The sequence below is a fragment of the Lampris incognitus genome, chromosome 10, assembly GCF_029633865.1.
Source record: "Lampris incognitus isolate fLamInc1 chromosome 10, fLamInc1.hap2, whole genome shotgun sequence".
In the NCBI taxonomy this organism is placed as follows: Eukaryota; Metazoa; Chordata; class Actinopteri; order Lampriformes; family Lampridae; genus Lampris; species Lampris incognitus.
The window spans coordinates 26,114,163-26,139,852 of NC_079220.1; the positions used below are offsets into that span (position 1 = coordinate 26,114,163).

Consider the following 25,690-nt stretch of genomic DNA (forward strand, 5'->3'; position numbering starts at 1 on the left):
TTTATGTCCATTATAATTCTGTTATCCTCTTTCAATGTTGTATTATGTAAATTGTGTGAACACAACATCCATTGCACGCTGTCCGTCTTGGGGGAGAGATCCCTCCTCTGTTGCTCTCCCTGAGGTTTCTTCTTATTTTTTCTTCCTGTTAAAGGGTTTTTTTAGGGAGTTTTTCCTTATCCGATGAGACGGTCTAAGGACAGGATGTTGTGTTGCTGTTAAGCCCACTGAGGCAAATTTGTAATTTGTGATATTGGGCTATACAAATAACATTGATTTGATTTGATTTGATTTGATTTGATTTGATTTGATGCCACTTTCATCAGCTTCCAGAGGTATTTCAGGACTCCAGGAGTGTTCTTACAGAGTCTATACTGAATACCATTGGGCCTAGGAGCTGACATCGATCTTGCCTGCTTTACCGTCCTCTCCACCTCGCTCCATGTGGGGGGTCTTGTGTCCATATGGTGGTTAGGTGGGTGAATTGGTGGAATGTCATCCGGGATGGTGACTGGCTCATGTCTCCGGACATCATAGTAGAGAAGAAGAAAGGAGAAGACACCATTCAGAGAGAGAGAAAAGACATGTGAGAGAAGAAAACAGTTTGTAATAGCCATTAGTCATAATTAAGTCATCAATTAGTCATAATCTATATGCTATAATCTCGTCGGCAGAGCGGTGTTTGGTAAATTCATTGAGACAGAAACCGACCCGCCATGCAGTACAGGTTGTGAAGTACTCAACTTAAAGGCAACAAATTGTAAGCTAAGGCAAGAAGATGAGTTTTAAGTTTGGATTTAAAGGACTCAACAAACTCTGATTGTCTGATGGCAGCAGGCAGGTTATTCCACAAGAACGGAGCCCGATAGGAAAAGGCCCTGCCACCAGCTGACTTCTTTTTAACTTTGGTTACACACAGGAGCCCTGTATTTTGAGTGAAGCGCTCAAGATGGAATGTACAGTTTAAGGAGATCAGACAGGTAAGATGGGGCAAGCCCATTTAGGATTTTATAAGTCAGCAGAAGCACCTTGTATTCTGATCTAACATGGATAGGAAGCCAACGAAGGGAGGCAAGAATTGGTGTAATATGGTCAAATTTCCTAGGTTTAGTTAGGAAATCTATAAGAAAAAAATGTCACGTCAATATATGTAACTTACTTAGTATGACCTTGGAAAAGGATAAAACTGCTATATGCCTATTGCAAATTATTGTTTGATTTGTATAGCTACTATATTGTGTATAATTTCAACCTCTTTACAACTGTTGATTGGGTAATGAGTGTTACTGACACACTATGGTACTTATTTGACATATGACTGTTGAAAATAACGTGGATGCTGAACTGCCTTTTGATTATCCAACATTTGAAACCTGAACATATGCTTACATCTATTACTGCAAAACAAGCTTCCCTCTCATCTCCCAGAATCTGTTACTCATAGGTGTGTCTCTGCTTAATACAAAAAAAAAACTAATGCCAGTTGGGCAGTTTTTAAAATTAATTAATTAATTAACTAACTTATTCATTTTTTTGGACCCCCCCCTTTCCCCCCCAATTGTACTTGGCCAATTACCCGACTCTTCTGAGCTGTCTTGCTCACTGCTCCACCCCCTCTGCCGATCCGGGGGGGACTGCAGACTACCACATGCTTCGTCCGATACATGTGGAGTCGCCAGGTACTTCTTTTCTCCTGACAGTGAGAGTTTCATCAGGGGGACGTAGCACATGGGGAGATCATGTTATTCCCCCTAGTTCCCCCCCTCCCCCAAACAGGCACCCTGACTGACCAGAGGAGGTGCTAGTGCAGCGACCAGGACACATAAGCACATCTGGCTTCCCACCCGCAGACATGGTCAGTTGTATCTGTGGGGACGCCGGACCAAGTCGGAGGTAACATGGGGATTTGAACTGGAGAGCCCCATGTTGGTAGGCAACAGAATGGACCGTCATGCCACCCGGATGCACCGGACAGTTATTTTCTCACATTGCTTAACCTTTAGTCTTCTTTTGGTCCCCTGTGTGGAGTTTGCATTCTTTTTTTTCTTTCTTTTTTTTAGTTGTTAACGTTTTCCAGGCCTTATTTTTCATGTCAAGTGTTGATAACTGGACTGATGACCATTATAAAACACCGGACCATGGTGATCAATTTTTCACCTATTCGAAATGGAAGTTGAGTAGGAACCAATGCTGTCTCCATTTCTTGTGGGACTCGCAGACAAGCACATAACAATTGGTTCGCTTGTGTTGTCTCACATATGCATGTTGCATTGTATGTTTTTCCAACTTTACCCTTTACGCTTTACTTTACGCTTGGCATTGCCCAGGCGCCGTTTGCTGTTTGCATCTCTAGCTGCCATTGGAAATGACTGGCTTCCTGTCGCTAACAGATTTTTTTTTTTTTGCTAATAGATGTGAAGGCATGACAAGAATGGCGCAAGAGACTTTGTTAATATATTTCCTATCCTTTTCTTCAGTTTTTCTGTGGTCTTCTTTTAAAGCAGCCCCTCGAGTCATGTCATCATCTAATTCAATCTTTAAGCTCATCTCACAAAGTGATGTGTGATTATCTCTACCAGTCCCCTCGTCTTGACAAGGTTCACACATACCGCAGGGGAAGCATGATGGGAATGCAAAGCAGCTCCATGCAGCAGAAATCAGATGTTATTCCCATTTCGCTTTGTAAATCAATGAATTGATGTCGAAGTCACATGGACTATTTTTAACTTGGTGACGACGGGGGGAATTAAGGCCTGAGAGGGCCTACAGGGCTTTTGTTGTGAACCGACAGCACTGGAGCACCAGAAAAGCAGTGGCCATGAAAGTACAATCGTAAAAAAAAAAGGGTGAGTGCTCTTCAGAACTTTTATAAGGGACCAAAATAATAATATTGGTTGGCTATCATAGATACTTAAAAAAATTAGCAGTAGGGGATTTAAACTTGTGAGACTCAAAAGGTGAATTAAGTTTAATGTTTTGGTAAACAAGAAAAATAAGAACATACTAAACACAATGGCCTTAAACCAAACAATTGCACATATTCAAGGGTGTATTTCTGTAGAGATGTAAACGATTTTACAGACTCCAGTGAATGGAAAAATAACAGCGTGGTCCAGAGTGTCGTGCATGAATCTGCAGAAGATAATAAAAAGGGAGTGGCTATCTAAATCGTAGACATAATGACATTTGACCACTGAAGCATAATATTTGACAAAATCTTGCACAAACTCATTATTCAACTCCGTACAACGGGACAAAGAGTAGAGAGGCTTCACCATTAGGAGTGATATGAACAGACTTCATGCTAATGTCACAGACCAGTGACTGGAACTATCTACAAGCCCTGTAGAGCTTTCTGTGCCAACTCAATATTTGTATATCTGTGGCCTGGCAAATGCCAGGGTGGACAGGTGAGCATGAAAAATGTGTGCTGTACAAGGCCCATGCCTGACTTCCCCTCTTGCATGAGCATATTTTTTAAAAGCAGTGTCATGTTTGGTCAGGATTGGGCCTGGATGTGTTTAACAATTGTCTCGTTTTAGGTATTATTTTTTATTGTGCAGTAAGTAGCCAGCCAAACCTGCATTTTATTCATTACATACAAATGAATCTGCGTTTCATGAAACTGAAATTCTTGAAAACATTTTTTTTTGGAAGTAAATCTATTTATAGGTGTAAGTCTGTCTTTGAGATGTAAATCTACTTGATAAAATTAAGATATTTACGGTGGTAGGGAATAACTAGCTATATGTGATGGCATTACGTAATTAAATTACAAAATAATGACGCCTTTTGCACAGCCGCACCTCCATACAAACACACACACACACACACTCTCTCTCTCTCTCTCTGTCTCTCATAGGGTGGTTTAAGATAAGACATTTGCTCTCTGTGAAGTAGGGCTCAGAGCAGAGGCAAAACACGGCGCAGGTATACGTCATCAAAGCTAGGCTAAATTTAGCATTGGATTTAGCTAAATTTGTAAACTATAGTACGCCTGTTCGTAAACCTAGTAGCCCCATCTGACATTTCACCATGCATTACTTTTCCTCCTGAGACCGTGATATGTTTTTATTGTTGTGTTATAGAGTTGGGGGAACTTTTTCTTCGGTCACTGCCTACCTCCCCTGTCGCTTCTGGCTACATCACATACAGCTGTTATCTCATTGGTTGCGCTTTGAAAGGTCAGCTGCAACCGAGGTCAAACATGAAATAATTTGAATTTTGAGCACAGCGCTTGGTGGCAATTTTGAGCGGTGTGCCACACACCAAGGTCAGCGCCTCCGCCTAGTTGGGTGCCACCGCTCTTCCCATACGAAAACAATGGCGCAACCTGCACAGAGCAGTTCTACCGCTGATGATGTGTGAGCGCCTCTACACAAACACAGAGAACACAGCAATCCAGCAAGCAGATATACAGTGCACAGGGACACACACTCCCTACTTCTTACTTATTCAATAATTGTTTTATTTGATAGTAAGGGCTGGGTATTAATTCTTTATTTTTGAGGTATCAACTGATTTTTTTTAATAGTATTAACTGTTGAAAAAATGTAAGGAGTAAGCTATGCGAAGATTTGTTCATCCATCCATTCATTACCCAAACCGTTTATCCTGTTCTCAGGGTTGTGGGGATGCTGGAGCCTATCCCAGCAGTCATTGGGCAGCAGGCAGGGAGACACCATGGACAGGCTGTCTGGCCATCACAGGAAAAACAGGTTTACTTAGCCAGTTTATATGACCTCAGAATAATCTGTAAAAAAAAAAAAGAAAAAAAAAGGAGGTATTGAAACCACCACCCAATGATAGTGCTATCACCAGTCAGTATGGATTTGACCTGAATGTGGACTTGGTTTGAGGTTATGGTTGAATTTTTCCTTTACTGCAGTCAGAGTTTGTTGTTTATGATCTGCATACTTGTGATGTCTTTTGGTGGTTGCCCTTAAAAACAAAACATTTCAATCTTAATTCAAGTTATATTGAAGAACGTTTAATAACAATTTGAAAGTAATCAGTGTTGAGTACTGTTTTGAGGTTTACATTGCCTGGTTTAAATGTATGTTTTTAGGACTTTTCATCTTTATTGCCCAGTTTAAAACATTTGTTAGAAAGGTAATCAACAAGTAATCAAATGCAATAAGTTACATGACTTGATTGATGATTAATTGATGGAGTAATTAAAATAGTAACATTACTTATTGTATATTTAAAAGGGTAACAAGTAATCTGTAACCTATTACATTTCGACATTAATCAGGAACACTTTGTCATTTCACTTCATGTACTTATGTACATGAAATTAAAAAAAAATATTGTTTCTCTCAGCCCACAGCAGTGCAACACCAAGACAAAAAACACATATCGAAAAACTACAAGAACACATATATCCAACCTAGATCACATATATCCAAACTAAGAACACATATATCCAAACTAACATGTATACTATCCAAACTAAGGACATATGTCCAAACTAAGCAACAAACAAAATCACTGTCCAAGAGAACAAACACCAGCCAGGATGACTGTCAGAACTGCTGGTCTGCATGGGCTAGCAGTTACCTTAACCTGCCCCGCTTCCGCGACCTGTCATACTGCCCTCGGTGTTTCCTCTTAGGGCACAGCTCCGGGCAGGGCCATAGTCATTGGCCCACCAGAAGCAACAGAACAGGCTCTCCCAGCCAATCCAACGCCAACTCTCCCAGCAAGACACCTTTGACACACCTCCCCGCACACCACACGACGACACCAAAAACACAGTCGATGTTATGCGAGGCTGCCGTGAAACCGCCCTTGGTGTTATTGGAACTGCCGGTCTGCATGGGCTAGCAGTTAGCTTAGCCAGGCCCGCTTCCGCGTCCTGTCAGACTGCCCACGGTGTTTCCTTTTTGGGTGTAGCTCCGTCCAGGGCCATGGTCCCTAGGCCCACAGGATGCAGCAGACCAAGCTCTCCAAGCCGATCCAGTGCCAGCTCTCCCAGCCATCAAACAAAGACACAGATGCAGACGTGGACAAAGACACTGCATGTACAGTACTGGGTGAGGCCGCCGCAAATGTAAGTTTGTGCCGCCATCTTCCCACACCGGTACTGGCTGAGACTGCTGCAAAATTGAGTCCGCGCCACCATCTTCCGACACCGGAAGTGTAACATTCCCAACACTGGATATTTGTAGAATTAAATCTGCTACTGATAATTTCGGCTGCTCCTGTTAGGGGTCGCCACAGCAGATCATCCATTTCCATTTCTTCCTTTCCTGTGCATCTTCATCAGTCACACCACATCCACCCACATGTCCTCTCTCACCACATCCATAAACCTCCTCTTTGGCCTTCCTCTTTTCCTCTTCCCTGGCAGCTCCATATTCAGCATCCTTCTCCTAATATATCCAGCAACTCTCCTCCACACATGTCCAAGCCATCTCAGTCTTGCCTCTCTTGCTTTGTCTCCAAATCGTCCAACCTGAGCTGTCCCTCTAATATACTCCTTCCTAATTCTGTCCCTCGACACTCCCAATGAAAATCTTAGCATATTCAACTCTGCCACCTCCAGCTCCGCCTCCCGTCTTTTCCTCAGTGCCACTGTCTCCAAACCATATAACATAGCTGGTCTCACAACCATCTTGTAAACCTTCCCTTTAACTCTTGCTGGAACCCTTCTGTGACAAATCACTCCTGATACTCTTCTCCACCCTGTCCGTACTCTCTTCTGCACTCCCCGTTAATTTGGACAGTTGACCCCAAGTATTTAAACTCATACGCCTTCCTCACCTTTATTCCTTGCATCATCACCGTTCCACTGTCCTCTCTCATTCACGCATATGTATTCTGTCTTGCTCCCACTGACTTTCATTCCTCTTCTCTCCAGTGCATACCTCCACCTCTCCAGGCTCTCCTCAACCTGCACCCTACTCTTGCTACATATCACGATGTCATCCGCATACATCATAGTCCACAGAGACTCCTGCCTGATCTCGTCCGTCAACCTGTCCATCACCATTGCAAACAAGAAAGGGCTCAGATCTGATCCTTGATGTAATCCCACCTCCACCTTGAACCCATCTGTCTTCCCAACTGCAACCTCACCACTGTCACACTTCCCCCATACATATCCTGCATCGCTCCTACATACTTCTCTGCAACTCCCGATTTCCTCATACAATACCACACCTCCTCTCTCGACACCCTGTCATATGCTTTCCCTAAATCCACAAAGATGTAGAATTGCATCTATTTTATATGATTTGATTTTTCCTTATTTGATTGTGTTGTATCTGGATTTTATCTATTATATTGTGGTTTGTAAACTCTGTTTAAGAAATGTCTTTATACATGTGTGGCCAGTCTGGCCTGACACCTCATTTGATAGGAACTCTGTGTTGTGATTGTGGACAATGAAGAGAATGAGATGGGGACAACTGCTGCCTTGCCAGGCAGGGGGATATATATTCTCACACAGGCAGTCGAATCAGGCTGTGTAAAACACAATAATTAATGTACAAAAACTGCATAGGACCAGGTTTCAACATGCAGACCTCTCCTCAGGAAGGCTCCCAGCCGACTCAGTTTATGACATTGCATGTACTACATTCAGTCTTCCATTAAATCAATAAAAAATACATCTCATTCTGATTGCATAATTATTGCAATGCTCCTTTAAGAGTTATTTTCCCACCCACCAGTGGCAATTTTTGTTTTTTATAAATGAATAACAAATTTGAAATGTGAACATGAACAAATATAGAAATATACATCGAGTATGAAAAAGTCAAACTTGGCAATACGAAGCAAATTTACATAACAGTATAATAAAAAAAGGTGGGGGGGGGGCTGACATACCTGTGTAAAACACAATAATTAACAGCAACTTCAAAGGACCTGGCTTCAACATGCACACCTGTAAGGGAGAAGGGAGATAACAGTGGACTGCATGAGAAACCATATGCTCTGTTAGCCTAGCATACATTCGCTAAATTAGCATATTATACTAAAGTGCTGTACACGATGTAAAATAAATACACACATGGCATGACAGCTAACTGTATCTATGACCTGTACAAATAAAATCTGGGCCTCTGATTAGTATTTTTACCCTGTTTTAACGTGCTATTTTCTTGAACACCTGTTAACACCCACCTCTCCTCAGGAAGGCTCCCAGCCAACTGAGGAAAATAGCGCAAATTCACAGGAAGTTGCGTCACCAATTTTTCAAAGGTCACACAACCAAAACATTGTACCATTAATAAAATAAAAAGCTCTCCAAAGGAAATATGCAGAAACAAGAAACAACACATGAACAAAATGGGAAAATTGATTATTGGTGAAATATAAACCTATTACATTAATACACCAGTTACACATGCTCAATAATCCAGGTAGGGTAGTCCGTGTGAAATTACAAGACGACTACCTTTAGCAATAGGACCACCCTTAGCACTGACCAAGCGTGTCTGCTCCTGAAGCTGTGTCTTCAGTCCATGCACTTCACATACAGGGGCAGTACTATTGGCAGAGGTATGGGTGTGCTATGGGTTCCCCAGTCTCACCTGTAGTGGCCAACTGTGGAAAAGAGGGCTCTGATGTCCTATCCAGGGGCACCACGTAGCCATTGGTTCAGATTTATGGACGACACCTGGATTAGAATTAAATCTCAGGGCATCAAGTTCAACAGGAAGGATGTGAAAAATGACAGATTAGACTTCTTAGATTATGAAATTGCAATTGGTGATGGGGGACATTTGATTGTTGATGTTTACCATAAACCAAAACATACTGATCAGTATTTAAGGTTTGATTCTCATCATCCACTGGAGCACAAACTAGGAGTCATTAGCACGCTGTAGCACCGAGCTGACAACCTCCCCACTGACACAGTGGCAAGGTTACAATGAAATTGTAACCTGTACAATGACAAAGTAAAGTGGCTGGAGTTTGCATGTTCTCCCCGTGTCTTGTTTCCCCCGGGTGCTCCGGTTTCCTCCCACCATCAAAAATGCATTTTAGGGATAATACTCCTGCCTGTGCCCCTGAGCAAGGCAATAGAAAGAAGAACTGGAGTTGGTCCCCGGTCGCTGCAGCTGCGCACTGCTCCTATACAATAGGATGGGTTAGATGCAGAGAACAAATTCATTGTAACCTGTACAATGACAAAATAACGTGGTTTTTAACATCTGCATATTGCATATGAAATACGCAATTTGCATATGAAACCGATCATTGGTTTCGGTCGTTATGCCATTGTATTGTTCATAAGGGTGGGGATACCTACAGTCAGTTGAGACTGAAGAGGTCACTGAGATGAGTGATGAAATGTTTCTTTCCATGAACATTGTGTCTAGATGAACTGATCCACCTTTCTGTGATCTGTTTAAGAAAATTACTTTATAAATGATGATGATGATGATGATTCTGCTGCTTCCTCCTTCTCTTCTCCTTCTTATCAAGTGGACATGTGTATTGAACGTTTCCCTGCCCAAAAATCTGGAGCTGTTTGGCTGTCTTTGAATATTTTGGAAGCAGTAACCAAAACAAGATTTAAGCATCCAGATCATGTTTATTATGTCGATGAAGAAGAACACAGAAAATATACATCAACATCCCTGTGTCACTGGGCCACAGTAGTTTTGTGAAATAAATGTGATTTTATATAAAATTTTTAGCTGAAACAATTGAAAGACACCACTTTGGATTACTGTGGAAGTCACTACTGCAATAGAAAATGCAATTTTCAAATAGAGAAAAATGTTATTTCAAAAAGTAAGAAAGCATTATGACTTGACCTAATAAACAGATGCATGTTTATTGAAGAGCAATCAAGATGTCAAGCTAAACAGCATACAATAAAAGTATAGTTTATAACGGACATTTTCAAATCATGAGGAATAGCTCAGTTGGAATTGGTTGTGCCAAGATTGGCAAGACAACTCGTTTTTATCTGGCTTCTTCTTATGGATGTTTAAATGCAAATGTGTTGCTCCTTGATTGTGTTGTAGTAGCCATTGTGTTGTCACACATTCTGTATACTGCCCTTGTCTTAAGGGCCATTTATGACTCGTCTTCATTAAACCTCTAAATTAAAGCAACTTAATTCAAATTTAAGCCCCAAATCTATTTTGCACGAAGAAACAACCTGTCATTCATCACAAACTTTGTGACTATCTGGGTTTTCCCTCTTCTCAGTGCAGAAAGTCTGCATTTAATCAGTGGACACCACTCGTTTTAGTTACAACACACCTGTCATACTTGTTTTCTTTACAAAAGTAGACATTTATTATTACTATTATTATTATTATTATTATTATTATTTCTTTCATGTTTCCTGTTTTACATCCTGTAGAGCCGGGTCCAAACTATGGACCTGAGGCACTATAGGGCAGATGCCAGTTGATGACAGTACTTGTCGTAATATGTGAGGCGATCTTCTGGACTGCGTAGATGTTGATGTTGCCTGGGATACGGTTGGTGAACTTTTCAATTCCCTTTTTCGTGAGTACTAGAGCGCCGATGACCACTGGTGTTGTTTCGGTCTTCATTCCCTACATCCTGCTGATTTCAATCTCCAGGTTTTTGTACTTGGTCAGCTTCTCTGTGACTTTCAGAGGTGTTTTTTTTTCCCAGACGGTATTGCCATGTCGATGAGCATGCACCCCTTTTGCTTCCTGTCCTTGATAACGATGTCAGGCTTGTTGGCTTTTATCTCTCTGTTGGTGTGGATGAGCATGTCCCAGAGGATGGTGACCTCATTGTTTTCAGTGACCGTTTTTGGCTAATGTTCGCACCAGTTCTCAGTCATCTTGAACTTGTAACTCCTGCATATCTTCCAGTGCAGGTATGCTGCTGCCTTTTTGTGCCTGTATATGTACTCGGCCTTTGCCAGTTCCGGGCAGCCTGAGACAGTGTGGTCGATGGTTTCTTCGTACTTTCCATAGATTCTGCATTTTGGGTCTGTTCAATCTTTGATGATATGATGGTGATAGGATCTGGTTGCCAGGCTCTGGTCTTGTGCAGCGATTATCAGGCCCTCTGTCTCTGCTTTCAGTCCGGTGCTCCTCAGCCACCGGTGTGTCTTTTGTTGGTCCACATCTGCATCTTTCATTCTTTTTGGGTACTTCCCGTGCATTGCTTTGTCCTCCCAGGTTTTTTTGCAGTTGCCACTGGTGTTTTGCCTTCTGCTTCACTTGTTTGGCGTAGATGGTAGTTGCATCATTTTCTGTTGGTGGGGTTTCTGGGACATGAAGCTCTTTCTTGAATTGCGCATCTTCTTTATTGATGGAGTAGATCTGAAGTTTTACTATTCAGATGAGCGGGTCATCTGTTTTTGTCAGGTATGCATCCAGCCTGATAGTGGTAGTCTTGAAGGTCAGTTCGAGTTGGACTAGGCCTCGTCCTCCTGAAACTCTTAGTAGGTACAGTCTGTTGACATCTGCTTTCAGGTGGTGCATCTTCTCCATGGTCAGCATCTTTCTTGTCTTGGTGTCTAGTCTCTTGATGTCGTTCAGTTTCCAATTGATGATGTTGAAGCTGTACGTCACTACAGGTATCACTAGGGTGTTGGTAGCTTCAATTCTGTTAGCTGCATTGAGTTCGCTCTTCAGTACCATATGCACTCTCCTGTGGTACTCTTTCCGGATCTTCTCCTTCATGGTTGAGTGTTGTATGCCGTCTCCTTTGTTCACTTCTAGGTACTTGTATGTGCTATCTTGGTCTAGCTCTTTGATTACGGTGTCAGTGTCAAGGTCTAAGTCTGCAGTCTTGGTAAGTCTTCCTTTCTTGAAAGTGGCTTTGGCACACTTGTCGATTCCGAATTCCATCTTGATGTTGTCGCTGAAGGTCTTGACGATAGTGTGTAGACCCTTCTGCTGATTGTTGTCTTTGGTAAACGTCTTGAGGTCATCAATGTAGAACAGGTGGGTCAGTTTGCCATTCTGTGATTTGTACCCATTGCTGCTGCCTGCTGTTGTTCAGTAGATTGTTGAGTGGCGCTAGTGCAAGGCAGAAGAGCAGTGGTGATAGTGAGTCCCCTTGGAAGATTCCGCTTCTGATGTTGATCGGTCTCGATGTTAACCCCTCTGCATGGAGATTTAGGGTGGTCTTCCAGGTCTTCATGCACTCCGTGATGAATTTGACAGTTGTTGGGCAGACTCTGTAGATCTTGAGGCTCGTCTCTATCCAGGAGTGTGGCATGCTGTCAAATGCCTTCCTGTAGTCAACCGATGCCGTTGACAAGTTCTTTTTCTTCGATTTGACCTCTTGCAATATGGCTTTATTGATGAGTAACTGGTCCTTGCATCCGTAGCTACCTTTCTTACATCCCTTCTGTTCTGCTGGTAACAAGTTGTTTTTGTTGAGGAAGCTATAGGTCCTCTCTGTGATGATGGAGGTGATGATCTTGCACATTGTTGGTAGGCAGGTGATGGGTCTGTAATTCTTTTGGTTCTGTGTCTCCTCTGTTTTTGGGAGCAGTTACATGGTTCCCCATGTGAGCCATTTGGGACATTTCTTTGGATTCTTGATGATATCATTGTAGGCCCATGCGAGGTCTGGGCAGGTTCTTGATCCAGAAGTTGGCAATTCTGTCTATCCCTGGTGCCTTCCAGTTCTTGGTCTTGTTGATGGCAACAGTGAGCTCAGTGGTGTTGATATCTGACCATTCTTGATGCTGTATGTGTTTGTATTGATCCTGTTGTTGCTGGATCCATGTAGCTCCCTCATTGTGTCTTTTGTTGTTCTCCCTGATCTTACTCCACAACTCCTCGACTTCTTCGATTGTAGGTGGTTCGTTGATGTCTATCTTCTTCTGGCTCAGCTCACGATATAATTTTTTTGGCATCTTCTTTGAAGATCTTGTTTTGCCAAAATAACTTGCTCCACATCGATCTCCTGAGTCTCTGGGCCTTTGCTTGAATCTGTTGTTTCAGTATCTCTTTGACTATTGGCATATCATTCTTCTGTTTGATGTTGAGCTTTCATTCTAGTTGTTTCCTTTTTCTCTCTTGGATGTTGGAGTTCTTCTCGACTTCAGGAGTGACAGTTGTCTCCACAGTTTTCTAATCTCCTTCTCCATTTTCTCCTTCCAAACTGGTTGTTTTCTCTTCCGTTTCAGTTGTTGTTTTGGTATTTTTCCTACTGTTTCTGCTCTGGCTGAAGCGTCCACATATATGAGCTGGTTGATTTCTGTTAGGTTCAACGGTGTTGTCATCTCACCCTTGATGTTTTGGATGGCTTTCGTTGGCCAGTCTGATGGTTTCTTTGGAGTGGTGGTCTTTCTTGACTTTTGGGATTATTATTCGTTCTTCGATATTTCTTTCAGTGTTTCACATCTCTGCCGGATACTTACTGTTATATCTGCTTCTTTCTCATTGTATTCTTCCTGGACTGCCTCTACTTGGTGTTGTACTTCTGGGGGATCAGTGATGGTGGCTTCTGCTTGCTCTTCTTCCTCTTTACCAGTTGCTGCTGTCTCGTCTCATTTGTTGATGTTTAGCTCCTCGATGTTCATGTTTGGGATGCTGTTTCTGATCTTTTCTCATATGTTTTCGACTTCCAGGTCTGTTAGTCTTTGGTTTTTAATGATGTCACGCCTGACATTGGAGAGTTTGTTGGCATCAAGATTCAATCTGTCCGTGGGGTGTTTTTCTCGCCAGATGTTGTAGGCAGCTTTGGACGTTGACATTACTGTCAGGTTTAGTGAAGCAGTGTGGAAGGCTTCCATGACATCTTTATACTCTTCCCTAGACAATTTCTGTCTTGTTCTTTTTGTTGGGTTTTTAGTTTTTGTGCACCGAGGCCACTGTGAGGAGTGTCCTCGGTGTGGTGTTCCTCTAGTACTTGGTGGGTAGAGTTTGTTCCAATAGCAGAATTTTCGATCCCAGCCTGGTTCCTCGCTGTGGATCGCGGTCCTTGTTGACCTGCGCGACGACCAATGCGGCATGCTGATTTAGTTAGTCGTAATTGCATCATTGTGTTTAACTGTCAGAGCCGCTTTGGCCGCTTGTGTTGCTGGCTTGTCATACTTGTGTTGCCCGGTCCGTGCCACGTGGAGGAGGGGTTGAGCTTCTATGGACCTTATTATTATTATTATTATTATTATTATTATTATTATTAGTGCTTAAGATACTACGTAGGTGTAAAAAATAACTTTTTAGCAAGAGATAGCACTTGTATATCCTAAGAAAGTAGCAGAAATGTGCAGAAAGTACCCTAGTGGTCTACAGCTTTTATGGAAATATGAACAAAAACAGTGTTTCACTTTTTCAAATGTTTGGGGTCACTCTAGGAAAAGTCATAAAATTAAATTTCAGGTTGAAAAATAGATCATGTAGAGCATGGGTCTCAAACTCGCCCGCGGGACGTTATTTTGTGGCCCCCTACTTGACATCAAAGTTTAGTGTTAGTGCGGCCCGCGCTTGCCCTGGGCTTTTATTTTTCACTTATGAGCTACCATAGCGCAGACTCATGACAGCTTCCGGTGTCGCGTTTGTTGTCAAGTCATGATGCGTTCCCGTTACGTTGGAAGTTGTAAATTGGAACGACTCGGATTTCAGACTTCCAGTTGAAATGTCCAACTCGGAGCTCAGAAAGTCCGACTTCCGAGCACAACTTGAACGCACCATAATGGGCAGCGCGAATTAGCAACGGTTGAAACTTGGTTGAAACTTGATTCCGGAGCGACACCAAGTGGAAGGAAAATATATCCTGTCAGCAAGCCCCAGTTACATATATATAAATAAAAATTTAAAAAAAGATTGAGAACATTGGATCGGTTGTACCTTTTTTTTTGGAATACTTGCGGCCCAGCCTCACCCAAACTCTACCTCCAGCGGCCCCCAGGTAAGTTGAGTTTGAGACCCCTGATGTAGAGTCTTTTGCGCTGGTGTTAAACACTGCTATGGGTCATTTTTTGACTCTGTAGACAACAACAGGGGTAGCAAAGAAACCACCGGTGTGTGTGTGTGTGTGTGTGTGTGTGTGTGTGTGTGTGTGTGTGTGTGTGTTTTTACCTGCCCTCTTCTCTTTCAAGTCCAAACCTTTACTGAGGCGACGGTGTCAGCAGAGTCCAGAAACATTGAGTCCAAGAGAATGACACACTTTTAGCTGAGTATGTGAAATGAAAAACGTAGCGTCTGCATCATATGCCAAAAAATATTGTTACATACCTGCTCACAACCTCTGAGACCTCTTCTCATTTAATGAAAATAAAATGATAAATAAATAAAATGCTACATTTCTGAAAGGTAACACAGGAAGGAAAAAAAGCCACATATTTCCCACTCTCCTCTCTGATCACACGCTTCACAATTTGTTCTCTATTTTATGCGAGCTGGGGAATCATTTAGGCAACACGGTGTAGGCGGGTGTCCTTTTGTCGGTATGCACAGCATCTGCGTGGGCCACCTGCTAGGCTGAGGTCTCTTATGCATAGGGCACTGGGAGGCATGGGACTCCTGGGCTTCTCTGAGACAGATGCAAACTGGTGGGCGCCCCATTAGAAACAGCCTGCAGCCAAACACAACCCAGCCTCCACATCCAGCCGAATCTGTGGTGACTGTGCAAAAATAACATGAATATGTATGTATGTGTGCCCATCTTAGTCTGTCTTTGCTGGTCTCTGACCCACGATTAGCATTTATTTTTTTCAGTTTCATATCTCTATTCAAAATATGTGAATGAAAGAATTGCTTAGGATAGCATCCACTTAGCACATGCAAATGCTTCATCAATGTGAGTCAACACGTTATTCTGTTTGAGCAGCTGTCACTGTGACACTATTCACAAATGCACATGGCGCCAGTCGTATCAATATGGATCTGCTAAATTATTTTTGGAAACAATGGCATTTTCAGGATATATATACAGGATATACCGTTTAACCATAACAAAATTATGCTTTGACTGATCCAGCTGCTGTGTCACCATGAGTATCTCATTGCTGTGTAAGGTCAAAAACTGTGTCCATGAATGTGATATTTAGTTTTTACTGAAGGTTTTTTCTTGATTTTATCAACACATTTTATATATATATACCCCCCCCCGATTTCCCCCCCTTTTTCTCCCCAATTGCACTCGGCCAATTACCCCACTCTTCCGAGCCGTCCCGGTCACTGCTCCACCCCCTCTGCTGATCCGGGGAGTGTTGCAGACTACCACATGCGTCCTCCGATACATGTGGAGTCGCCAGCCACTTCTTTTCACCTGACAGTGAGCAGTTTCACCGGGGGGATGGATCGCGCTATTCCCCCCCAATTCCCCTTCCCTTCTGAACAGCCGCCCCGACTGACCAGAGGAGGCGCTAGTGCAGCAAACAGGCCACATACCCACATCTGGCCTCCCACCCGCAGACACGGGCAATTGTGTCTGTAGGGACGCCCAACCCTACAGACACAATTGTAACACGGGTCTGAACCGGCGAGCCCCGTGTTGGTAGACAACAGAATAGACTGCCACACCACCCATACGCCCATAAAACAGAATATATTCAAAGTCTATCCATCCATCCATCCATTGTCTTTACAGGCTTAATCACATTCAGGTTTGCATGGGGCAGGAGCCTTTCCCAGCATAACTGGGCAAGAGGAAGGTTTTTTTTTTTTAAGGAAAGACCATTTCATTAAATCGGTCATTGATATGCGTTCTTTTTTTTGTCCAACGTAATTAAGCAAAACATTGTAACTGCAGTAATCCAGCACATGAAATGATATAGCTTTAATTTTTTATGACATACTGAATTAATGTTCATTGAATTATGGTCAATTATTTGAGTTTTAGAGCTTTAAAGGTATCCAGTTGAGATTTTGACCACTAGTGGCACTATAGAGCACAGTAAGAAAAGTGTGTCCTCGCATTGTTTGTATTGCATTCTTCCAGCACACACTGACACACATGCACGCCTTACATATTACAAATTTCTGCAAACAAAAACAAAACTCCAGCAGCACTTGTAGTACATAGAACAACTTTTTTGTTTGACCAACGTGTTTCGGCTTGTGGCCTTCATCAGGGTCATCATGAAACCCATTATACATAAACACTTAAATAGGGTAGGTCCAGCCCTTCATCCATTATCCAAGCTGCTTATCCGAATTCGGGTTGCTGGAGCCTATCCCAGCAGTTATTGGGCGGCAGGTGGGGAGACACACGCGACAGGCTTGTCCAATAGGGTAAGGTACGAAGCAGAAAGAAATAAAAGACAAGCAATCATATACATCCACACACATATCAGCCAATGGGGCACCTACAAAGATGGGTTGGGTATATGTTTATGTGGGTTCAGGCCAATCGTTGTCCCAGACTGGCAGAAAGGCAGGGGGAGTGTCCAGTACGGGACATGAGTGACACCATATATGGTCCATAAACTCCGGTTTCCTCCCACAGTCCAAAGACATGTAGGCCAGCTGAATCGGCCATACAAAATTGTCCCTAGGTGTGAATGTGTCGGCCCTGTGATGGACTGGTGGCCTGTCCAGGGTGTCTCCCCGCCTGCTGCCCAATGACTGCTGGCATAGGCTCCAGCATGCGGCGACCCAAATTCGGATAAGCTGTTTGGATAATGGTTGGATGGATGGAAACTGGGGAAGTGCAACTAAGGAGTATTTGAGTTTGTACAGAACAGGCCTAAATCCAAACTGTGGCATATTAACAAAAAAATAATTTAAAAAAAACTTAAAATTAAGGGAAAAAATCGTTTTAAGTGCTGTTCAAAGAAACAGTAGCGATACAAAAGAAAAGTACATCATAAAAAGGAACATAAAATATACATCATAAAAACCAATACAAAAACCACACAAATGAGAGATAAAGAACCACCATAGAAACCCATTAACTGAAAAAAAAAAATCACTATTCATGCCCCCTGGAAATAAACTCTTGAAATAGAAAATTCAAAATGCTTCCGTTTTTCCTGAGAAAACTGACATTACCACCTCTTTGGTTGGGCTTAAAATGCTTCCGTGCTTATAAAAAAATAGAAATGAATTGTGATGTTGCTTTTCCTTAAAATGTCTTGCAATGGGACTGGTGTGAAAAAGTGGGTGAAAACACACCATTTGTCCCGTCATCTCCATACCAGTCTATCAGATTTGACCATGCCTTTTTTTAGCCATATTTCCATCATTTGTCCTTGTGAAATACCTATACTGTGATAGTTGAAAGTGATATGACCAGTAGGTGTCACTGTTGTAGTGTCTATTACCATGACGTGAAGCGCGCATGTCTGTTAGTTGTTGCGGAGACGGAAATTGAGGGTGCTGGAGAAAAACATGCCGAGCTGCAGTAAAAGTTGCACTTGTTAAAAAGAACTCTCGGAGTCGGCTTATTCTATTCTGAAAGTATTCTTTATGTCGAGAAGACACTTCTACAGACATTACATGGTGTCAGAGTAGTCTTATCAGTGCAACGTGAAGCCATGCCGAAGTTTAACCCGCCCAGCGATTTCAAGTTTAACTGCCCCGCACAAGGGCCGGAGTGGAGACAAAGATTCTCGCGCTTCGGGCTCGCTACGAAGCTGGATAATGATGACGGGGAGATACAAGTGAGTTCGTCGATTTATTCAATGGGAAGCGAGGCTTAAAAGATATTCAGTTCCTTCGGTTTAACAGCGGAGGAACAGAAGGATTACGACGTCGTTATGAAAAAGTTTGACGAGTACTTCGTTACTCGCAGCAACATCATACATGAAAGAGCATGTTTTTACCAACGGAGCCAGCAGCCAGGGGAAACGGCGGAGATGTACATCTGGACATTGTACGAGCTGGCTGAACGCTGCAAGTTCAGGGACAGGAGAGACGAGCACATCAGAGATCGCCTGGTGGTGGGCATAAAGGACAAAGAGCTCTCACGGTGGTTCGAACTCATGGCGAACTTAACGCTGACAAGTCATTGAACAGGTGCGCCGGGCGGAGGAGATAACTAAACAGGTTAGTCTCCAATCCAACCAACCAGAGGCCCAACTGGCGAACGTTAATGTTGTTCGATGGCGGGAAGACCATCAAAAGAAAGAGGGCGGGCAGCATTATGGAATTAGCAGCCCCGCAACCCACAAATTGGAGGAATGTGGGAGATGCGGCAGCCTCAGCACCCTGATGAGAGAAGGTGCCCTGCATTGAAAAGTGCAATAAATGTCGTAAAAAGGGACATTGGGAGCGGGCATGCCACTCAAAAGCTGTAAGAGAGATTACAGAAGAAGTCAAACAGCTATACTTCCTAGGAGAAGTGGGCAGTAAGAAAAGTCAAGAATGACTACACTGTTAGTTTGACTATGTGACATGTCAGTAACTTTCAAAATTGACACGGGAGCCGATGCTACAGTTATCAGTCAAGGGACTTTCAAAACACTGAAAAATAAAAGACTGCAACTTCCTGACACACACTTCATAAACCCAGGGGGAAACCTCAGATGCGTAGGACTGTTTCAGTCCGCCACCAGCTACAAGGGGAAACAGTATTCCTTTCCTGTGTACGTCATAAGAGGAGAAAGCAACGTCCGACTAGGCCAACCTGAGGCTCTAGCGATGGGCCTAGTGAAGCGGGTGGAGGAAGTCAGCAGCGTTTTCGGAACAAGTGGACTGCTGAAGACAGAGCCGGTGAAGATGGCCCTACAGGAAGACGCGCAGCCATATGCAGTGCATACAGCCAGGCGAATACCTTTGCCTCTAGTGCCACTGGTTAAGAAAGAACTGCAGTGCATGGAAAATAAAGGCATAATTGAAAAGGTTACCCAGCCAACAGAATGGTGCCCGTGTTAAAACCCAATAAGAGGGAGGTCCGCTGCTGTGCAGACCTCAGGAGGATGAACCGGGCAGTGAAACGTGAAAAGTACATACTGCCCACTATGGAGGAAATAGTGGTTCACATCATTGGATGCAGCGAGCGGGTTCTACCAGATCCCCCTACACAAGGATAGCAAAAGGCTCACTACTTTCATAACCCCATTTGGAAGGTTTGCCTTTTCCTGGCTCCCATTTGGGATAACGAGCACTCCCGAGATTTTCCAAAGGAAAATGGCAGAGACTTTTACAGGACTTGAGGGCACAGAAGTGTATATGGACGATGTCTTCATACATGGAGAAACTGATCCACGATCAGCGCCTAGCCAAGGTACTGAAGTCATCGAAGCAGCACAGTACTTAAGCTTAACAAGGCTAAATGCAAGTTCAAACAGACAAGTCCGCTGTCTCAGTCACATCATCGATGAGACAGGAACCAGACCTGACCCAGACAAAGTGACAGGAATAGAGAACTTTCCTTAGCCCCCGAATGTAATGGAACTCAAGAGATTTCTGGGGCTGGTGAATTACTTGGCAAAGCATGTTCTGGAGCTATTCACTGTGGGTCAGCCACTTTATGAGCTGCTTAAAGGAAAGATGGAGTGGGTGCCTACACAGCATACAGTGTTTCACAAAACTTAAAGCTGCACTAGCCCCGCCCCCGTACTCGCCTTTTATAACATGACCTAGCCTATGGGTTGAGAGGGGTCCTGCTCCAGCTGCATGGAGACCACTGGAAGCCCGTAGCAGCTAAACGACGCGGAGCTAAGGTATGCCCAAATCGAAAAGGAATGCTTGGCCAGCATGTGGGCCTGCGGAAGATTTGAGAAGTACCTGTTAGGACTTGATAGCTGCAGGCTTGTCACTGATCATAAACCTCTGGTGCCTCTTATGAAGAGCAAAGACTTGGACAATGTTCCTGTTACAACCCTCGGTCTGGAGAGAGTGCAACAATTAGTGTACTGGGTAACAGTGAGGTGAGGGTGCAACATGGTGAGATATAAACGTATAAAATGTAATAAAAATAAATATTTATTAACACAATGACAGGACAAGGGAATCAAACGGTTGCCAAAACAAACTACTAACAAAAGTAACCCACCCTTGACAGTGCTGAAAAGCACCAAACCTAAAGGCAAAAAGTGGCAACCGCTGCTAACCTAGTGTGTCTAACAAAGGTAAGCTACGTGATGGGGTGTTAGTCCATGGGATCTTACCTTGATCCCCTTGCCCAGAAGAACTAAACGCTAAACACAACTCAAAAGTCAACAATGCAAACAACTGAAAACGGGCCACACATTACAAACACAAAGTAGCTACATCACACAAACTAAACTAGCTGGCCGGTGAACTGAACACATGTGGGGGTTTAAATGGGAGACTGCACAGCTGATGAAAATTGGATTCGTTGACCGGTTGATTAGGTGATGAGGAGCACCTGGCGGATACCTGAATGTAGAGTCAGAGTGAGGGTTGGATACAGGAGGCAACACAAAACTATACGGACACACCCGTGGCCGTAACAGTTCCCCTCAGATGCCAGAGGCTGTTAATGAGGTTAATGTGCTTCAATGGCATAGCTGAATATACACCAGGCAAAAGGCTGGCAGTGGCTGGCACTCTCTCCAGAGGCCCGGAGCAGCGCTTTGGAGATGGAGCTTTCCACGATGAGGGCTTAGTCATTAGAGGGAGCCACATTGTCCCCCCTGCAGTTATGAGAGAGATGATCATAGAGAGAATCCATGACGGGCACCAGAGTCTAGTTAAGTGCAGAGAAAGAGCTAGCCAATCCGTTTGGTGGCCCAAAATGTCAGAACACATCACAACAAAAGTACAACAGTGTGCATTCTGTAGAGAAAACGAACACCCAGAGAAAGGAGCCTTAAATGTCAGGTGAGCTCCCATCCCGGCCATGGCAGAAAATTGCCATAGACCTATGTGAGTTTAAAAAGCAAAACTACTTGATAGTGTCTGACTATTACTCTAGATACCTGGAGATCCTAAATATGCCAGCAACTACTAGAAAAGATTAAATTTAAAAAGGCCGATGCCACAGCTAAACAAAAGCAGGCATATTACTACAACCGCGGGAATGGAGTGAGGATTCTGCCCCCACTGAGCCCAGGGGACACTGTGCTCACAAAATTGGATGGACAAAAACAATGGACAACGCCAGCTGTCGTCCACAGTCCCAGCTCAACTCCCAGGTCTTACATAGTGGATACAGCTCAAGGTGAGAAATACAGAAGGAACAGGCGTCATCTATTGGCTACACCCAAAACACCCACATCCATCAGCAAGGGTCCTGAATGGGTCGATCCGGAAGACGAGGGAGACACTGAGGTCACCCCAGCTCCAAAGACACCAGTTAATTTTGCATGGGGGACAAATGTTACTCGCTCAGGGAGAGTGAGTAAAACAGCTATAAGGCTGGATTTATGAGGTTTGTGGATTTATGGACTGTGGGATTATATTTTTTTTAAATGGGGGGGGTATGACAGGTGTAATGTAGCAATGATATGAAAATGGTTCAGTTGTTTAGTTAGAATGTTCAGCTGAGGGTTAATTTGTTAAATAGAGTGAATTTGACAGTGAACTGAACGATACAAAGATATTTTGGTATCTTTGCTATTTTTGTTAAATGTGTCAGTACAAGAAAGACAATGTTATTGTTCTAGTTTGGAGAAATCATCGTAAGGGGGAGATGTGATAGGCGAGAGTAATATGACCAGTAGGTGTCCCTGTTGTACTGTCTATTACCATGGCGTGAAGTGCGCATGTCTGTTAGTTGTTGAGGTAGACGGAAATGGAGTATGCTGGAGAAAAACATGCCGAGAAGCAGCAAAAGTTACACTTGTTAAAAAGAACTCACGGAGTCGGCTCATTCTATTCTGAAAATTATGAAAGTAGTGTAACGTGCATGTATAAGTAGACACGTTAGCCCTTGGCTCCCTTTAGTTGACTGGTTAACGTTGTCGCCCGCGATGCGGGAGATACGGGTTCGTGGCACGGCGTCCCGGACTCCCCCCCCCTGAATTCGCTGCATTGGTGTCAAAAGTGGGATGGCGAGACCGTGAGGTAATCGGAAGCGCGTGGGCCCAGAGGCGTGAGGGAGCTGTTAGATGAATGAATTAACATTTTATTTGTGGGCGCCTTTCAGAGCACTCAAGGGCATCTTACAGAACACAGTAAAAAAACAAAAAAACAAGGAGAACTGTACCAGACAGCATAACATCAAAACAAAGCAGATGTAGATCAGTCACTGTGTTATTGCCAATGTTTTGAGCCACTGCAGACACCGTACTGAGGAACACTCGGTTATACAGGTTACCGGGCGAGGGCCCGCGAGGCGATAGTGCTGGATGCCAGCTACCTGTATGTCGTCTTATTGCATCCTCGTCGTGTTGGTTAATAAACCAGGTTATGAGTACTAACCCTGCGTCATTCATGAGAACACGAAACATGGTGTCAGAAGCGGAAGATTTTGGAACTTTCACGCGCATTTTTTCGGCCGATACTTTTTATTTTTTCTAGCGAGGACAACGGAGCCACCTAGCCTACTGAGCTAATCAGCGAACATGGCGGACGGATTTCGGCGGCTCGACCCTCTCGTCTTTGATGGCAACATCAGTGAAAACTGGCGGATCTTCGAACAGGAATATGACATTTTCGTCGCGGCGGCACACTGTGACAAGCCAGCCCGCACCCGTGCATACATTCTCCTCAACTTAGCAGGACCAGAGGCCATTGAACGCGAACGGTCTTTTGTGTATGCAGCAGAAGTGAGAGCACCCGGCGAGGGAGGACAAGTCCTCGTTCCCGCTGAATCCAAGGAGGATCCCGAATGCCTGAAAAGAAAGTTTCGTGAGATATGCAGCCCACGGTCCAACATTACAATGGAAAGACACAAGTTCAACACACGCAATCAGAGGGCTGGTGAGTCCATTGAATCATATGTCAGTGACTTGAGAATAAAAGTAAAAAGCTGCAACTTTGGAGATCTATGTGAAGAGCTCGTTCGGGACAGATTTGTCTGTGGCATAAATAATGACAATCTGAGGAAAGTGTTATTGCGTGATAGTGACTTGACGCTAGTCAAAGCAGTCTCTGTCTGTCAAATACATGAGATGACAGAAGAGCACAACAAGACTAGCCTCACAACAGCATTATGCTACAAATGTTGATGCAGTCCAACCTAAATTCATGAGAATAAAAAAGCATGATAGAGACAAAGTGGACAATCAATCAGAAAAATATGTCAAACAGAGCATTGCTAACTGCAACAACTGTGGAGGCAGTCATGCGGCCAGGAGAGACAAATGCCCAGCTTTTGGTCAACAGTGCACGCCTGTAAAAAATGGAATCACTTTAAAAGATGTTGTAGATCTGTACAACAGGGCCACAACAAGCTAAAATTCAGGAGAGCTGTTCACCAGATTGAACCTGACCAAGCTGATAATATTGCTGATGATACATTCTATGTGATGGCCTAACACTGCAAAAGACTGTTGATTCACCCGATGACGTAATTGAAAAAGATGAAGCTTTTGTCACTGTACATGTAAATGGAAGTCCAGTTGAGCTGAAAGTTGATACCGGTGCTAAGTGCAATGTCCTGTCAATTCGGACATTTGAACAGATAGAGAGAAATGATCAAATTGAAGTAAATATGAAACCCACAAACCTTGTTGCATATGGGGGCAGCAAAATTAAAACTGTTGGTCTTGTTCGGCTGCAGTGTCACCTAGAGGGACAAACACACACATTGCCGTTCTTCATTGTTCATGAGGATGTTTTGCCACTGCTTGGTCTACGTGCATGTAGAGAGATTCATTCAGCAAAGACGTTCATCAGTTAGGTCCTACTGATGATGATCTGTCGCAGCAAATTTACACTGAATACGGCGACCTCTTTTCAGATGAGCTTGGGAAACTACTTGTGACTTACTCCATGACACTTGATCCAGAGGTGAGACCTGCTGTTCGTCCTACACATCACATTCCTATGGCTATGAAAGACAGAGTCAAAGCTGAATTGAACAGAATGCAGGAATTAGGTGTAATCACCCCAGTATCTGAGCCAACTGACTGGGTGTCATCAATGGTTGCTACACACAAAAAGGACAAGCAAGAAATCAGAATATGCATAAATCCAAGAGACCTTAACTCTGCTCTAAAAAGACCACATCACCCCATGCACTTTGTAGAGGAAGTGGCTGCACACCATGTCAAATGCAACTGTAGTTTCAGTTCTAGATGCAAAAAATTCATTTTGGCAGATTCCTCTTGATCACAAATCCTCAATGTTAACCACTTTCAGCACCAGTTTTGGTCTTTACAGATTTCTGCGAATGCCCTTCGGACTCAACTCAGCCAGTGAGGTCTTCCAGTGCTCCATGGAACAGATTTTTGCTGGATATCCCTGTGCAATTATAGTGGATGACATACTTATTGGTGGTAAGACTGTGGAAGAACATGATGCTAACTTGAGAAAAGTGCTTAACCGTGCCAGAGAGGTGAACTTGAGACTCCATCCTCTCAAGTGCAGGTTCCGGCTGAACCAGGTAGCTATGTTGGTCATGTTTTCTCCAAAACAAAAATGATCAGTGAAATGCCAACACCAACAGATGTTCCAGCTTTACAAAGATTTCTCGGGATGGTTAACTACCTTGGAAAGTTCATTCCCAACTTTAGTGAGCTTACGGCTCCACTACGACAACTAACACACAAGGACACAGCATGGACATGGCATGAGCAGCAGCAAAATGCTTTTGAACAGCTAAAAACACACGTGTCTAGTCCACCAGTTCTGTCATACTACGATGTCAGTAAACCAGTGACGCTCACATGTGATGCTTCACAGTATGGACTTGGTGCTGCATGTCTGCAGGGAGGAAAACCTGTAGCCTATGCTTCACGCACATTAACTGACAC

General features: G+C 43.5%; 1 long non-coding RNA gene across 1 annotated transcript; it reads right to left on the reverse strand.

Annotated features, from left to right (window-relative positions):
• Nucleotides 1-8,552: 8,552 nt before the first annotated feature.
• Nucleotides 8,553-15,198, reverse strand: LOC130119225 (uncharacterized). Its single transcript, XR_008810830.1, has 3 exons — nt 15,153-15,198; nt 14,997-15,023; nt 8,553-8,629 (listed from the first exon to the last, which is right to left on the reverse strand). It is a non-coding gene; the product is annotated as an uncharacterized LOC130119225 (long non-coding RNA).
• Nucleotides 15,199-25,690: the final 10,492 nt, after the last annotated feature.